The sequence below is a fragment of the Chenopodium album genome, chromosome 18 (assembly GCF_948465745.1).
Source record: "Chenopodium album chromosome 18, dcCheAlbu1.1, whole genome shotgun sequence".
In the NCBI taxonomy this organism is placed as follows: Eukaryota; Viridiplantae; Streptophyta; class Magnoliopsida; order Caryophyllales; family Amaranthaceae; genus Chenopodium; species Chenopodium album.
Window position 1 is genome coordinate 4854883 of NC_137851.1, and position 18491 is coordinate 4873373.

An 18491-nucleotide genomic window follows, 5' to 3' on the forward strand; every position below is an offset into this window, starting at 1 on the left:
TTACTTTATATTCGTAAATATTCATTAAGTGTTCAAAATCAATTACTTTATGCAAATGTCGATTAGTCTAGTTAGTTAATAACCGTGTAATATATCAATGACTAAAACCTGAATCAAATCTCGTCCTCATCATTAGCTTTTGAGACTCTCTCAACACTTAAAAAATAAAAAATAAAAAATAAAAAATAAAACCTTATTATTTCATTTTAAAAAGCTTTTAATTATTTTGAGCTCACTTTAGAGGCAAATAGTGTATTGATTTTTAAAATTAGCAAGTACGGAGTAATATTATTCTAAATTATATGGAGTAAATGAGTAATAGAATAATAGAACCATTAATGCCTCTAATGAAAATTAACTCCAACAAGTAAATTTGGTAATGTTTCTTTTTACCCGTGAATGTGTGATGACTTCTATTAATTTTTTTAAAAAAAAACATAAAGAGTTTTAATTAATTTAAGAAAGAAAATTCAATAAATTATTAGGCAATTTAGTCATTACTTTATGTAGGTCCACATGTCCACACAAGTATACAACTATCTACAAGGTTTTATTTATTTATTTATTTATATAATAGGTTAGACCCCGTACGGAAATTTTTAATAATTAATTTTAAATTAACATTGTATAAGTAAATTTACATATGCAAATATTACTCCGTATAATGGATTATAAAATAGCCTAATTGCCACCAAATATTTTAAAATATGCATTTGACAATATATTGTGGAAGGATACATGCATACGGAGTACATCAAATATTTTATTTATGTAAATAAGAAATTTTGTTTTATACTTAAGTTTATAGTTGACAATTAATATAAGGACGCATCAAATCTTTTATTTATGTATAAAATTTGTTTTTCATATGGATTTTTTTTAAACAATAAAAATATAAGAGACACACCAGGAAATGACACGTGTCATTGTCGGTGTGTCTTTTAGTATATATATATATATATAGTCTATGATAATATGATTGATTTATTATCATTATATATATTTTTTTAGGCAGGGATGATGATGATGATTACTCCCTCCGTCCCCAAATGATAGTCCCTTATGGGCAAATTTTAGTCCAAAAATGTTCACCCCATTTATTTTTTTCAACAACCATTAATATTAATTTTTTACCAAAATTTCCTCTGATTTGCAATAATATTTGTGCAAATTTAAATTTTCCATGTAAATTTTGTTTTTCTATGTACTTTTATTACTTTCTCTCTCTACTTTTTTGAATACCCAATGTCAATTTACTTTTTCAATGTACTTTTACTATTCTTATTTGTGTTTATTAATTCCCGTGAAAAATGCCCATAAGGGACTATCAAAAGGGAACGGAGGGAGTATTATTTATTACAGTATTTTTTTAGTGATTACAGTATTATTATTATTATTATGGGAGTATTATTTTCTGGGGTGTATAATTGTATTATATGATTTTCTAGTGTGTGTTTATATATAGCATTTTCCTTATATTTATAAATTATAATATTATAAGAATTTATCAGCCATTTTTCATGATCCAACACCCAACAGTTTGAAGATCCAACGAACCAAGTGACAAGTAACCATATAAAGTTTATTTTTCTCACGAGTATATTGTTATTTTTGTAAAAAGTTGTACTACTTCCGTTAAATATTATGTACAACTTTGGAATATTTTATATCTCACAACTAATACCCTAAAGTTGCGCATAAGAGCATCTCCAATGGTAAGCTACAAGGGCTTGTTGCTTACCTTGATACATCAAAATTTTGAGCTAGTATGTTATTAAGCTACAAGGTGCTCCAATAAATAAATAGGATATTATAGCTTGAATAAATAAATAAATAAATAAAATACTTTTAATTATACACATGTCATAATATAAGTGGATGAAATGTTCTTTGAAAAATCAAGCAACGTTGCTCAAAAAAATCAAGCAACGTAGCTTGTTTGAGCAACGTTGCTTGATGTAGCTACATCAATATTGTCACTCCAATGGTAAGCTGCATGCTTACAATTATATTTAATTTGAAAGCAGGTCCTTTTTGTAAACCATTAGAGATGCTCTAATATTTAACGGATATAGTATATATAGCTGAAACTTGTATCATAAATAGTAAAAAAAAAAAAAAAAAATTGTGAAAAGGCATTAAAACTACAGGCGTTGACGTGTTATTATTAGTATTGTTGGACCACTGAATTAAAGTGAATTCAATCAATTTAGTACCTGATTTTGAGTGTGATTAAAAGTTTAAATAAATACTCCTCCTACCAAACTGAGGTATTCGATTAGAATACACTACTGCATAAAAAAAAAAAAGGCATTGGTTATTCACATTTATTGGCTATTTGGCTACGCACAAGTGGACCAATAAATATTTTGAAAAAAATAGGAACCAATTAGAATATTTTGAAAACAAATGGACCAATAGAAATTCCATGTTTAGCTCAATGAAATTTCTGGAAGGAAAGCTAAAGATTTCTGCCACATTGATTCACTCCTTATTAAAAGTTAAATTTGAAAACAAAACTAATAGTTGATCCACAAATTATGAGTAGGTTACAAGATGAAAATGTGTGGATTATTACATGTATCTAAGAGCATTTTGTAGGGTACTCCCATTAACACGAGAAAGTGGTGTGATTATTTGCAATGTTATCAAACTTATATTACACACATTTACATTAGATTCTTAGAATTTGTTATATACATCCTATTGTACCGTACACCCAACTAAGCTAAGGTTAGTTTTGGTTTTTTATTTGATGATAAAATGAAAAACAATCATCAAAATGAGTACAAATACTCATGGGTGTATGGTACACCCGGGTGTATATAACAACCTCTCTTAGATTTTTATTAATTGAGTTTTTTAATCGTCATTGTTTTCAGTGGCGAATCTTGGACAAAAATATTAGAGGGGCCGGTATTTAAATCTTTTACCTCTCGTTCAAAATTAATCACTATATTATAAGATTTTATAAGTAAAATAAGGTTATTTAAATTCATTAACTAATTAATTACAATAATTTACCAGGGGTCGGCCCCAGTGGAAGGTCCCCCTCTTTGTTTTGGTGATTGCAAAAATGTTCAATTTATGTTATGCACTTGTTAATTGTTATGCATTAGCAAAATAAATAAATAAATAAATAAATAAATAAATACAGTAAAAATTAAAATCACCTTGTAGGTTTGATGATTTTTTCCTTCCTCGCATTATAATTGATTGCAGTGAATGAATTTGTAGTAAAGGAATTCATATGAATGTAAAGTCTCACCAATTAGCCAAAACTCAATTTGTTTTAGGAACAGTTATATACTCTCAAATATTGTACACAACAATTCTAAGCGAAGTATTGTCTAATGATAAAGTGTAGGCTCGTAACTCGTAAGTCGTAGCCTTGGTGAGAACTGTGTAATGCGAGGTTAAGAGAGTACAAGACCCATCAATCCTTAATTAAGCATGGTGTCGAGATGACCTTTTGGTTATGCCTACTTTGTTAATTTGTACATGTCACTTGAATATTTAAGGGGTCATATATAAACTCAACTACTCTGTGGTCAACATAAGTTTACATTTTTTTTTTTTGAAAAACAATAAATAAGTAAAGTGAAAATCACCTTCAATTACTTTGCTATGTGAAAAGACATTAATACAAAGTACTTTATGCCAGAAATATAAATTTATCTGTGTAGTCTTTAAATTTATCTGTGTAGTCTTATGATGAGAGTGCAAATTGTACTTTTATTTTATTTATTATTTTACCAGTGTTCCATAGTATGTGACAAGTGGCTAGTACTTAAGTGTACCAAATTTATTTTGTAAAAAAAAAAAAAAAGACAGAAAATTAAAATGAAGACACTTGTCATAAAATGAGATTGAAAGTGAAATTTATTTGTCCACTCACTCTTTTCACTCTTTGGTTAGTATTTGAAAGCGATGAATCTCAACTTTGTTAAGAGTACCATCCCTTAAAACATACTGAGTATGGGAGTAATTCAGCCTCTATTATCCTTTAACTTTTTTGAAACACAAGTCAAACAACCTAATGTCCTCTAATTTATTAAAATAGGTTTTACTAAAAAAAGAAAATAATACTAAATTTCTGTTATTTTTGTCTAAAAAGTCCTAAATTTGTCATTTTATGTTAATTTCAAACTTGTTTGAGCTTTTATTGTCTAAGTGTAGAGAATTTAGTTTTGTCTATCAAAACTTTATGAGATCAAATTTTGAACTTAAAATAATTGTTGCACATTTAGACTTTGCACCAAATAAATGCTTTGATTAAATAAATTATATTAAGTGATGATAAAATGTTGTAAATGAAATGGAAATGAATTATTAGTAGATTCGTATTTTATTTTCTATAAATAAATCTTCTTATCTATGGTAGATATATATAAATAAATATTATTACAAGTTGGTGTGATTATTATATAATAAAATAGAAGTATAATATTAGATGATATCTTTATGTCACGTAAATGACACTTAAATTGTTTTAACATTTGTTGGCTTTAGGTTTATGAATATTATGGACCCTTTTAAGACTTTATTTATTTATTTTAGAGATATTAATCTTAAGCCTGAAATTTGACTCAGCATCAAAGTGGTCTGTAATTTTATTTATTTATATAAAAATCAACGTTCATACGTAATCAACTATCTAGTATTCTCATATTTACACGTAAAAGAAGGCCTTAGCTTAGCTTGATCCAATATGCAATCAAGCTACTTGATGTGTATAATAATGTAATTAGCCATACATAATATTAACCTAACTAGATAATCAATTCTTTATTTTCTCAAAAATGTATGACATATTCACATGCAATTTCACTAGTAACATTAATGTATAGTTGATAATCGTGGCAAGAAATTGGTTGGCCTTTTAATTTTTGTTATTCAACAATTGTATAAACAGGGATAGATTATAATGATGACCAAATCATGCATGTGATAAAAAGCAACTAAAAGTCTATATTTAGGTCTTCACCCAATAACTAAGATGAGAAATGCAAGAATTATTAATTCCCGAATTCGTGAAAGAAAGCTAGCTTAATTATATCAACTTGACTTTGTATTTTCTTTGTCCATGCCACCATGCAAACTCACAAGACGTACTCTTTGATGGATTTATTTCTTACCAATTTTTCATGCCTACTTATTATTGCCTCCTCCTTTGGTTAAGACTTCTTATTACTGATATATTATCGTAGACTGCGAACTTATATACTTTGTAATAAGTTTTATATGAACGAATGGATTTGAGCTACCCAATTAGGGAGGAGGTGATGAGGTGATGAGGTTGAGGTGATGGAGTAGTGGCATCGCTCCCACCTCATATCCCTGAGGTTTAGGGATCAAGATTCATGGGACTCATTTGAGGGATTTTCCTTATCTCCCCCCTCAAATGAGCCCCCTTCTTCTTACCAAAAAAATAAATAATAATAATCAGGGAGGAGGTGATTGCATATATACTTGGTCTACTTACGAGCTTATAAAGTTCATTCCAATAGCCGCCCCTTAAGTTCATTCCAATAACCAAATGGTAACTCAATCGATTGGTATTACAAATTGATTTTGTTTTCCTTCTTCTTCAATACGAGACGTGGACAATCCACTAGTTTCACAAATCGCAAACACATTTATCATAGATTTGAACCATTACATCCCTTGAAATTTTCAACTTTTCATTACCACTATTCCGCAATTAATGCCACTTTATAACTTAATTAATATTCATATATGAATTGTAACTTTTTATTAAGCATTATATGTAATTCACACTTAATTGTCAAACAAATGTTGTTGCAACTCTATGTGTATCCCTAACTAATTTTACCATTTTTATTTTATTATTTTTTTTTTTTTTTTTTTGGTGAACACGAGGGGCAAGCCCCTAAAAAACAAGAGAAAGCTAGACAAACTAGAAAGGAAACAGAACGAAGAAACAAAGCAGCAAAAACAAAACAAAAGAAAAGAAACTAACAACTACTACTATCTTCTAAAAAAACGAGGTCTCTAAGTGCCATTAGAAGGCACCATCCTAGGCCTCGTAACCCCTCCCAAATCCTCCAATAAAACGGCACGAAGATCCTCCGGGACCGCCTCAAAGAGAATAAGTTTTTCCGTAGATACCACTCCAATATTAGCTAACTTGTCCGCAACCTGATTAGCCTCCCTGTAACAATGTCCAACAGTCACTTTCCAACCACTCCGAGTGATTAGAGATTTGCATTTGCGAATTAAATGAGAATAAGGAGAGTTGGCAGGAACTGGCTCCACCAACATTCGGAGTATAGCTTCCGAGTCAACTGTAACTTGCACACATCGATGCCCACCATTCCACGCAATAGCTAGACCTCTCATAACTCCCAAAAGTTCGGCTTTAGTACACGAGCATATTCCACAGTTGATAGCAAACATTTCATGAAGTTCCCCTCTATGACCACGAATAACACCTCCAGCCCCTGCTGGCCCCGGATTACCCTTCGACGCACCATCCGTGTTGAGCCTCACCCACCCCTCTTTCGGGAATTCCCATCGAACAAGAGTTTCTCTGTATTTTCGTTTCCCCAACACATTACACATGATGTTGCTATCAAAAGCTCTTCTTATTTCTCCAACTCTGACCATAATGAAGGCGTTCTGATCCAAGGGAATAGACACATCTCGATTGAAAGTGCGCTCATTACGCCATCTCCACAACCACCAACAAGTAGTAGCAAAAATTAGAGCCCATTCATCACTATCTTCAGTATGCTTGGATCGCAAATTGTCTTCAATCCATTGCCCAATTGAAGCACTCTGCCACTTAGCATCAAACTGGATACCAAATTTATCCCACACTAATCTAGCAGTCGGACAATCTCTCAAGGCATGACAAATATTTTCTTCCACATAACCACACATGAAACATCGAGGGTCACCAGTGAGATGACGAATAAACCTGGTAGCATTGGTCATTAACTTTCCATGACTGGCTAGCCATAAAAAGAATCGAATCCTCTGAGGTGCTTTTAATTGCCATATATGCTTCCACATAGCGCGATTATCAGCTTCAATTGGTTGAGTATTGCGCATGATTTGGATAGCTGACTGGATTGAGAAACCTCCAGATGGAGTACCCTTCCATGTGACACAGTCTATAGCTTCATCATCAAGCATTAATTCATGAGATTCAATAACCTTGAGAATGTCAGTAGGGAGGTAGTCAGCAAAAAGTTCCCATTTCCAACCCCTATTCTCATCCCACATGTGGTTAACCTTATACTCCAATATATCATCAGGCGGTCTAGCAACTACATACTCCATCAAAGGATCATTCGTAGCCCATCGATGCCACCAAAATTTAGTAGCTAGCCCATTGCCCACAACAGATTTGATACCCTTACGAAGAGTATCAACATTTTCCACGATTCCTCTCCAAGCATTAGAGGCACCCTGTCTATGTGAGAACATCTCAACATCACATCTACCTTGACAATATTTACTCCTCAAAACTCTAGACCAAAGGAATTGCGGTTCAGTGAGTAACCGCCACCCAAGCTTACATAAGAAAGCTGAATTAACCTGCCTCATTGATTTGAAACCAAGACCTCCTTGATTTTTTGGGGTTGTTACTGTCTTCCAATTTACTAGGTGGATCTTCTTCTTCTCGTCAGAGCTTCCCCACAAAAAACTTCGAGTTTTGCTATCAATTTTATCACACACCCCTCTAGGAATACGATTTGATTGCATAGCATAGTAAGGGATGGAAGACAGAGAGGATTGAGCAAGAGTTGCCCTTCCTGCCAAAGATAAGGTTTTAGATTTCCAACCTTCGAGTTTCGAATTAACTCTTTCTACCAAAAACTGATAATTCTCATTAGTAACTCGACCATTTATCGTTAGAACTCCTAGGTATTTCCCGAAATCATCAGTCTCTTCCATACCTAAAACATTGCAAATATCTTCTCTGTTTCTACTGCTAGTATTTTTAGAAAAATATATGCGGCTTTTACTGATTCTAACCTTGCTCCCGGATGACTGGCAAAATTTTTCAAGGCAACTGTTCATTAGTTCGGCTTGCTCCTTTGTAGCTTCACAAAACAGAATTAGGTCGTCCGCAAAGGCAAGATTAGAAATTGGAGGCCCATTCCTACTAGCTCGAACCGGTTTCCAAGCACCAATACGGCATTCTCTATCAATAAGATGAGCTAATCGTTCCATACAAATCACATAGATATAAGGTGAAAGAGGATCCCCTTGACGAATTCCTCTTGACGGAATAAAAGCTTCCGTTGGTTCACCATTCTAGAGAATACGAAGATTGGTCGAACTAATGCACATCATCACTATATCAATCATATTCTGTGGCAGCCGCATCTCCATTAGGGAATCTCGGATAAAAGACCAACGCAACCGATCATAAGCCTTTTCGAAGTCTATCTTGACAGCCATATACCCCACTTTCCCTTGTTTTCTCCTCATAGTATGAAGCATCTCTTGGACAATAATGATATTATCCGTGATTTGCCTTTTAGGCACGAAACTACACTGAGTAGGGGAAATTAAGGTAGGAAGGAGAGGTTTCAATCTATTAACCAGAACTTTCGTCACAATCTTGTAAGTGATATTGCAAAGACCAATAGGACGAAAGTCTTTAGCCGATTGAGGAACTTCTACTTTTGGTATTAAAACCAAAAAGGCATCAGTCAAGCCTTGAGGAAAAGTTCGACCTTCGAGAATGTCCAAAACAGTACGAATCAAACTTGGATGGATTAAGTCCCAAAATCGTTGGTAGAAAAGAGGTTGGAAGCCATCTGGGCCCGGGGCCTTATATGGATCCATACTCTTCAAAGCTTTCTGAATTTCACATACTGCAAATGGGCGATTCAAAGTTTCCCAGTCATCCTCTTCGATACTAGGAAAATAATTGCACAACAAATCAGAAATTGCAGCACCTTGATTATCCTCAGTGAACAGCCTTCTCCAAAAGTCAACAACAAGAGCTTTCAACTCTTCTGGTTCCTGAATCCAAGTACCATCGGAATTTTGTAAAGTCTCAATGCGATTTCTACGCCTTCTAACAATGGTGGATAAATGAAAATAACGTGTATTCCTATCTCCATCCACAATAGCAGCAGTTCTCGATTTTTGGAACCATAAAAGCTCCTCTTGCTCTAGCACTTCCATCATTTTTTTCTTTAGTTCCGCTTCCAACTTCAGAATGTAATGAGGAGCTCCATTAGCCATAGCTCTTTGGATGCCTTCGAGTCTTGCCCACAACTCTGCTTTTTTTCTAAAAATGTTGTGAAAGTTCTCTTTGTTCCAGGCACTAAGGACATTAGCAAATTCCTTTAAAAAAGGAATTAACGGCTCATTATTATTCCACTTATCACGCACAAACTCATCAAAAGTCTCATGTTTGATCCATGCTGCTTGAAATCTGAACGGTTTTAACGCAATTGGCAGAGGGGCAAAACCATTCGTGTGAATTAGAATGGGGCAATGATCAGAAGTGATCTTTGTGAGGTTACGCACAACAGCTTCATCAAATTTCAGTCTCCATTATTCGTTTGCGAACCCACGGTCCAATCTAGCAGCTTTGTAAGTATTCGAAGAAAGTCCCCTGCTCCAAGTAAATGCCGGACCCGAGCATCCTAAGTCCAGCAAGTTATTGTCATTCACCCAATTTGAGAATTCTCGACATCTTCTTTCCATCTCCGGACCTCCATTTCCTACCATTTCAGAGAGATTAAGGGTATCATTGAAGTCTCCCGCCAACATCCAAGGACCATTAAAGGATCTTTTAATGTTGTGTAAAGCATCCCAAAGATCTTTTCTGATAGCTGAGTCAGGGCTAGCATAAATAGCGGAAAACATCCACGGATCTTCCCTTCTTTTAGCCACCTCTACAGTGATGTGTTGAGTGTGGTTTTCAAGCACGGTCACAGTAACAATTTCTTCTCTCCAGAAAAGCCAGATTCCACCACTGAACCCTTGCGCTTCAACTCTAAATTGGCCGGAAAAACCAATCCGATCACAAACCTTTTGAGCCTGATCACCACTAATATGAGTCTCCACCAAGGCTAAAATTGAAGGGTCATTAATTCTAATTAGCTCACGGATAGCAGCTAATTTGTTGCCTACACCTTGAACATTCCAAACCATAATCTTTAAAGACATATTAAACATGTAACACCCCAATAATTCTCCCTTTTTCAAACCACTTACTTTAAATAAAATAGTGGAGAACCATTGACATGTTACCGCCACGTGTTAAAACGTTAAGGCTTTATCAAAGTATCGCAGCGGAAAAATCAAACTTAAGTATTTAAAATAACACAATTTAGAAAACGAATAAGTCAAAGCTTACAAATTGGAACCATATAAGGCCCTTATTTAAAACCAAACCAATATTAAAAATCCAAAACATAAATGAAATTGCAAAGCATAAATAATTTCAAAGAACGAATACACTCAATCACACCAATCCCTTGACAATGCGTTTGTCAAATCCCTTAACTTCACATCATCAAGCTAACCTGTGCATACTGCTCCCCAATAATACAAGTGTAATAATTGGATCATCACAGGGTCATTGAAAGGCGAAGGCCATGACCAAAGATAACACACACAAAAGCACGCAATCAGCAAAGCTGAGTACATACAAGCTACAACGTACAAACCTAGCATGCTCAATTAATTATAATAAATAAACATACAACACGAATTCATTAATCAAGACTCCACACTTAAACAATTCAACTATCTCAACATACTTACTAACTAATTCCAAACACTTGACTCATTATATTCAATTTAATTAATTTAGTTTGGAGTAAGCAATAGACCAGGTTGTCCAATCCAGGTCCCAAATGACCATTTGAAATAAAAGTTTAGCGCGATGCAAGAATGGGCGCGACTCCATTCTCACAAAGTTAGTCTAGGATAATCAACATTACTAGCTCAATTAAACAATGTAGTTCAAACTACATTACACATTGTACTCTGAAAATAACCTTGAATAATAATACAAACCCTTTTACTCAATTAACTAATCATACCCAATAAGTGTGCCATGCTCTTTGTTCTATACCTAGCCTTGGACATGGGTAATTCGAATAAAACCAACAAGTATAAAAACTTGAATACTCCCAATAATTAGAAAACACCTTGAACCAGACCACATACGGGCCAATTCCCACTGTAGGGGACCATAGAAAAATATAAATAATATAAAGATTGTACCTCATTCTTAACTCATGATCATTATCTCATTATCAACATGCCAAGGACTAGGTCTATAACGCCGAGCCTCAAACCAAGAACAAATAATAATTTCTCAACCTTTTGATCTCATACTTGATCAAATAATCTTTCACATGATAATAAATAATATCTCGATATTGGCACAAGTTCCCAATTCATAAAATATCTCAACTCTTATATGGCTAATACTAGTACCCAAAATTAATTAATTTTCAACCCAAAATAATACTCTGCATTAATAACCCTAAAACCTCAATAAAACAATACTCCCTATAGCAACAACATTAAAACCCTAGAAATATAACACAAATCAATCAATATACCAATAATAACAAGACAATTAAAACAGATCATATCATAAAATTATATACGTCAATCAAATATATATACACTCAAGCATATGAATATCCAATTATACAATAATAATATAAAGCAATAATTATACAAACAATTCTAAAATAAATCTGTGTGATTACAATTTTAATTAATAGCCAACTCAATCAAGAAGACCATACATAACAATCATACATCAATTCGTTTTTAATCTTATTTAGGACAATGGTGATCACATCACAAATTAACCTTTAATTCCATTAAACTTCCAAATTATCCAAAATTGTTGAACATAGTCAACTCACCTAGCCATTTCGGCTTAATCCACCTTTACTCAACATACTAACAAGTTATGATTGAGTAATAAATAAATAATAATAACCTTGTGGAATAATTAATAAATTCATTCCACTTAAACCATTCAATTCCAATCCTTTAATAAACCAAATGTGGTTAACAAACCAATCCAATAAAATTATGCTTGTATCAACATTCCATACAAATATTTTATCCAATATAATTCAACATGTTTGCATCCATAATTCCATACAAACATAATCAATTCACCAAAACATGTTTCATAAGCATAAGCACATGAATTAAATCAATGTGTAACCAAACAATTTCCATCCAAGTGTTCCCTAATCATGAAACTAAGTTCTTTCCTTTTGGTACCTAAACATGATACTACTTATAACGAAGTAGACATGTACGTACCTCATACAAACAATCCTTTTGAGCCACTTTTAATCACTTAAAATTCTCCTAGGGAATAATCACTTCCTAGAAAACAACCAACAATTAATATTACTATCCCAAGTAATTTCCAACAATATAATATGATGAAAAACTTATTAAAATAAATAAAACATATTTATATGCTTAATTAACTTTAAACATAATTAATTTTATTAATCAAAATCAAGGATAAAATTTTAAGCATAAAAAACTTCGTTAAAAATGAAAAACTGCCCGAAAATCATATTTAGAGACAGAATTTGGCCACGATAGGGTGGTGCTCACTACCAAAGGTAGTGAGTCTTTCTTAAAACATCGTTTCCACATGGAAAACACTACTTTTTTGTCAAAATCGGATGAGTTTAGAACCTGATCGGGATTAAAACGGGATTAATATTAACGAACCGAAATCTAAACATTAAAATACGAATTTACGTGTTCAAAATAATCTGGAAACTAATTAGTAATATAATCACCAAAATTTCAAAACATCATTACTATAAAAGCCCTAAATCAATTGTTCATAAAAACCCTAAAATCATGATTTTCAATAAATTGAAACCCTAGGTTTATAATTCATAAAATATGAAATTTATAACATAAATATAATCTGAAATTTATAATCTTTATACCATTAAAATATAATTTAATACTAAAAATATAATCTTTATACTAAAATCAAAACCCAAAACAATTAAAATAACATTAAGCAAAATAATGAAACAAAGGAGGATGAAAATAAGACTAACCTTTTTGTGTGGGAAATTTTGGGGATGTATGGGGTATTTATAGGAGAGAGAGTGGTGTAGGGTTAGTTTTAAGATTGAGCCTCATAAAATTAATGGGCCAATTAAGAAAAGAAAGTGGGTTTGGTTTGTTTGCTGGATATAAATTAGTGAAGAAAGGTTCATAAAAAGTTCTTTGTAATAAAATCGTTCATCAAACCCAAAAATAATTTGAAACTTTTGAAATTAAATCCGAAAAAAAATACAAATAAATATTATGAATAAAATATAATTTCATTACTAATATATTTAAAAATACGGGGGATTACAAAACATGGGAAAGTTAAGGTAGCTATCATATGCGTTCAAAGGAACGCTAGGCAGAATGGTCAAGAACGCGTCCCTCAGAGCTTTCATTGGAGCGTCTATTCTCATTGGTATTTCTACTGTGAACAACATATCCGGGGGATTGTGTCTCGGTGGCAGGAACGTATTCACTAGGAGATGAACTTTGTTCGCTAGAGGATGGACTAGCACTTGGGTTGGTCCCTTCATCGGGTAATCCATGAATGCTGTGTATGACGGGGGGATTCGGGTCTCCAAAGTGATTGGGACTCGAGGATAATTCATCATGATTCACAGACAAAGAATTAGAGTTGCTGCGGAGAGCTGATGGGGTATGAGAAGCAATGGAAAAATTCTGCTGGACTGAAGGTGGGGTGTAAGAATTCCGATTTTCTGAAAAAGATTTTGAAATATCTTTTTCATAATTATCAGGAATCTTAGGATCAATATTTTCCTTAAGTTTAGGAAAATCAATCTTTTTATTTATACCAAGCGGATTATTTTTGAATGAAGATTTGATATCTTTTTTCGGTTGAGAGTGCCTATCTTTTCTCAAAGATTCTGCTAAATCAACTTGTGATTGACTTTCCATATCGATGTCCATCTCATTGAGAGATTTACGCTGAAGAGGAATATCCTCACTTTCCATAGAATTATCTTCACCCAAATTAATCGCTCCATTCAACATATTTCCACTACTCTCAGTCAAAGAATTGACTTTGTCGACTGAATTCTTCTTAGAAAGATTACCCTCAAGAGTTGCCTCATTATCTTCGAGATTCACCTCGTTGACTTCCATAACATCTCCTTGGTCTAAGATCCCGAACCTTGAGCCACTTGGGCCAGCCTTATTGCTAACATCTTGTTGTCCACGGTTAGAATTGCTAACCTGCTTCCCCTGAACCTTGGTCTTTTCCTGACCCTTAGTACTAGTCTCAGCACCTTTAGCCTTATTAGTTTCTTGCTGCTTCTTAGGATCAACCTTAGCCTTATTCAAGTTCCTTCTATTAGTCCTCTGAACTAACATCCAAGACCCATACTGATCACACTCTTCAGGGACGAGCTTGAACCTGTTTAGGAGGTTCATCAATCCTCTGCACACGTTGATCACCATTTTCATCCACTACAATCTTTAAAGAACAATCAAGTTCTTTATGTCCTAGTCTTCCACACTTGAAACAAATTTGCTTCAAACCTTCATACTGCACCCTCCATACTTTACCGTGCAACCTAAATCTAGAAAGCAGAGGTTTTGACACATCTACTTCAATGCTGAATCTAACATACTGACCCCTGCTCATCGCCTCTGTGTTTCTGTCAATACTAATCACACGCCCAATGCTAGATCCAATTCGATGCAGAAATTGCTTGTCAAAATACTCAATAGAAAGATGAGGAATTCTTACCCAAGCAGTGAGAAATTTAATAGGTGCTTCATCCGCAACGAAATTAGGCACCCATTTTCGAATAGTTAAGTAACTATCTCCTATAATCCAAGGTCCCTGGGTGAGAACAAAATTGTAATCCTCCATGTTAGTGAATCTAACTATGTAATACTCATAACCCACATCAGTAAGAGTGATGTCTCCCTTAAGGCTCCATTTCAATCTTAATCTTTTGATAAAGACCTCATACCCCATTTTCTTATCAAATAATTTGATAATCAATGCATTCCTCCAAGGCTGTCTCAGCCTTTGCTTCTCCTCCTTAGTAAGAAGGAAATTAGGGCAAGTTTCATCCTCCGATTCACAATCTAGAGGAATATCATCATCTGAATCTAAGTCTTCTTGAATAATTCCAGGGACATGGTTAGGAATCTGCGTTCCTCGTCCTCCACTAGTCATATGACTATATGACATGCGATTCTGATGATTAATTGTCTCAGGCAATCCTTCCCGATGTTCATCCATCTCAACATCCAGAATAGACTGATGAGGAATTCCATTTCCAGGAGAATTCTCAGGCGTTCGCTTGAATTTTTTATTCGACCTTCTCATTAAATCGGCTTCCTCAGAAGAAAGCTCATTTTCTCTCCGTTCGCTCTCCATTTTTATTTTTATTTTATTATTTAAGCTTAAGGTATTGGTTTCAAAATATTATTTAACTCAAGGTAATTTTTTCATTTTGTATTTAAACATAACTCGGGGCATCATCCGGACTCCAAACTAGTTTATCATAAAATGTCAATAACTAATTAATTTGATATATATATTTTTTTTAGTATAACTACTTAAGTGACAATGATTAGTGTCGTTAGTCATAACCTAATTTATGAAAATTTATTCCTTTGATTAAATTGATAATTGACTCTCTCTCTCTCTCTTTCTTAAATTTTCAGTTTAAACATAATTATATGACTACATATAATCCATATCCAATCTAATTATTCATGCATAATTTTTTATTTGGATTCCTTAGGTACATTGTCCCTATCCAATCTAAATATTCTTAAGTTTTAGGTTTGAATTAATTCCTACGGAGTACATTCTATGAAATATAAATAATACGAAGTACTAGTCTTCCTTTGGTCCATAAATCTCATATTCAATCAATTTTTTTTTTTTTTTATCAAAATTACTACGGCAGGAGTAATTTAATTATACACCCAAAATTTAAAGTTTCTGGTAAATTTATGTCGGATGAATTTAACCACCTTCTTTTTTTTTTTTTTTTTTTCAAGAAGAAAAAGAATTTCATTAATGAAAGATAGACAAACGGCACTCACAAACAATTCCTAAAAAATCTAAAATTCCAACACAAGTACAAATCACCTTAAAACTAGTTATATCGCAGATTCGATCAACGACCGCCTTAATAAAAAACTTCATCTGAAGCAATACAATCTGTGAGTTAGCACTAATTTAGCTTGCGATCCACGGATGAATAGTTGTTTGAGTGAAAAAACTCATATGACCTTCTAGATACTTCTGAAGATTATGAAACCGTAAATTTTCAATCTTTAGCAAATGAAAAAAACAAATAAATTAAACCTAATAGGATAAACACCATCATAATTCATAAAGATGGGATCCATTTATTTTAGTAATTTTTTTTTGAGGGCTTACCACTGATAAAAATATCGGTGAAAGCCCCTACAAAAATTTACAATAGAGACTAGAAGAAAAAAGATGAAAGAGAAAGAGACATTGCTAGATTACCATAACCTTAAAAATATACTATGCAATAAAATAGTTTATGACAACTTCCTAGTTATGGTAATTTTACCTTATTAAACATATCACTTTATCTTTAATGTGAATGACAAAAAAGTATATACACAATGTCATGCATATACACTTATGATAGTAATGAAAATCATATATATGCCATATTATAATTGTGTTCTTTCTCAACTAGATGATCTATATATTTCTATTTATGAATAGATGCATACCAAACATATTAAATTTTTTGTCCAACACTTCGCTACACTTTGAAGTTAATACCAACTTAGAACATTACATATAACGTGGCACTACTTAAAGCATAGACCAATCAATAATAAATAGAAAAGAAATATATACTTTGTATATAAATATGCAACCGGCAAATTATTACAAGTAATATAAAAGTAAATTCTTGTTGATGGGAAGCTAGACCCCGGCCCCGGGTATAGGACACACTTTACTTCCCTTTTTTATTGTTCGATAATATCACAGTTCACAAGTTATTGGACAATGTAATGCCAAAGGTAATCGCATGTTATATGTTTAAATTTTAAACGTTATAAAATTGTTGATTGTAAATGAGTTAGACTTGTTTTTATGAGTTGTTTTGATCTGCTCTGTTGATACATGCTCTGCTTAGTATAAATAAGGTATTATATGTCCTGCTCTGTTGAAATTTGATCTGTTTCGAAATTCAAAACAACATGGCCTAAGAGATATAATGATTTGATATTGTGAATAGTTATAGGTCCAATTCAACTATTTCCTCGGGTTTGGTTGTACCTTGTAATATAAGCTTATCCAGCAAGAGAGGACTATGATGAGAGTTAATTAGTGTAATTGTTGTTTAAAAAATTTAATAGTGATAAGCCAAGTGGGAGAACAACATAAAACTAATTAATAAATATAGCTTGTACGTACAAGATAAGGCTAAGTGTGATAGCCACAAAGTTCACTGCTTAATTGGTCATCAACAATAAACATCCCTAATCATATGCATAAACTTCATTACGAGATAACAAAGAAATTATTTATGTACGTAATCTTAAGTACAAAGTATATCATTACCTCATTCATCAATATTCAATATTCAATGTGAGAGTGAGGGATAGCTCAAGTGGTTAGAGCTTCCCTCCCGGCTCTAGAAGATCATGAGATCGATTCTCACCCCCACCCTTGTGGCTCTCTAAATACAAAAAAAAAAAAAAAAAAAAAAAAAATCAATATTCAATGTATATATATCATCAAATTGTCAGTCCTTAGTCCTTACAATAGATCAGATTTGGGGGTCCAAATTAAACCCCAATTCTACATACAATTCCATTGACTTAGGAGATGATAGGCAAGCCTAGGTTTGGGATTGGGGAAGAAGTCTTGTTTAGGCTTCAATTCTATCCGCTGCTTAAAATGTGCTTGCGAGCCACAAAATTGTTTTTGAAAGCTACATCTACATCCATGGCAGGGCCCATATATAAATTCTTAATTTTTTGTGGAATACAATGAGGATTTTTATATTATTTTCCAATAATCTGATATGATCTCGGGGGAAGGGTATAAGTATATAACTTATATAGTCATATGAAGCCTTGATAGATTGACCTTGGTTTTCCTTCAATGATTTTGAATGAGTTAGCAATGGACAACAAGTTATACACGTTATAAAATAAACTACATATATACATCAAACACAAAGCAATGACACATAAATTTTAATTATATATATTATCGTACTTTTAAATCATGTATTCATATATATACCTCAATTATTTGTTTTTTTCTCTCTACCTTTAGTGTTATTTTGTGTTATTGTCAATGCAAAAGTACGTTTGGAATACTAATCTAAGTTTTATATCCTTATACTAGTTATACGAACGTGAGATTAGTCTACTTTTAGTATTGTTCAGTGCGGATTGATGATTATATATACATATAT